The 873-nt window shown below is 38.6% G+C and overlaps 1 long non-coding RNA gene across 1 annotated transcript; it reads right to left on the bottom strand.

Annotated features, from left to right (window-relative positions):
• Nucleotides 1–637, bottom strand: LOC126109684 (uncharacterized). The gene is made up of 2 exons (XR_007523710.1): nt 498–637; nt 1–289 (listed from the first exon to the last, which is right to left on the bottom strand). It is a non-coding gene; the product is annotated as an uncharacterized LOC126109684 (long non-coding RNA).
• Between the last annotated feature and the right edge of the window lie 236 nt (nt 638–873).

Below are 873 nucleotides of genomic sequence, written 5' to 3'. Positions count from 1 at the left end.
CTCCTTATAACATCAATATATTTCAATTAGCGCACGATATAATTTTAGCATGAAACTACTACATGGAGTCCTTTAATACGTTCGCAATTTCTCACTAGCACTTTATGTTCAATTAACAAACATTACACAAATTCACTACAAAAATATGTTCCACTGTTTGCATTCCTGTTTCACCTCACTCGACTGCGTTATCAGCAGGCGTACTGTGGCTGTTGCGTTGGAAGCAAATAAAATCTTCTCTTTGTCATTATTCTCTCTCGGGAGTATTTATCCTCTGGTGAAAATCGGGCTGCAAAGAATTTATGTATCAGTAAATAGCACCAATTGTTTGTATAATTCGTATCCTCAATTACAATCAGTAGTAGATGAAAAATATAGAGAATCCTGAAAATAACATCTATTGCTAAAATCTCTCTTGTGCAGTCTTCTAATATTAGCAAGTCAACCCTAGTTACCGTATTGTTTCAGTACGTTAGTCCGAGACGAAATGTACTTACCAGGATGAGCTGATGCCGTGGGTCTGCCCTTCGGATCGACTTTCTTCAGAGTATACACTCTGTCACCATTTCCGTCAAGATAATACATTAAATACATCGTGAATGCTTCCAAAAATCGCTATAGTGCGAATAAAGTAGCAGCTCTCGTTCCGTCCACTTGTAAACAACAAACGACGACGCACGTGTTATCCTGTATGCCAGCGATAATCTTTGTTGTATGATTGTATCATGGATTGTATGAACTATGAAGGTAGCATCCGAGATGCGAAACATAAGACAGCGTCAGAGTATACGTTAGGACGTGACCAATCTCTAGAGTCTAGAGCAAGAGTTGAAGCAACATCTTATTGACTTGTTCAGTTTGTGGAGCCCTTTC

The sequence above is a fragment of the Schistocerca cancellata genome, chromosome 12 (assembly GCF_023864275.1).
Source record: "Schistocerca cancellata isolate TAMUIC-IGC-003103 chromosome 12, iqSchCanc2.1, whole genome shotgun sequence".
NCBI classification, from domain to species: domain Eukaryota; kingdom Metazoa; phylum Arthropoda; class Insecta; order Orthoptera; family Acrididae; genus Schistocerca; species Schistocerca cancellata.
The sequence above is the reverse complement of the archived record's forward strand: the minus strand, read 5'-3'. Positions and strand labels throughout refer to the sequence as shown.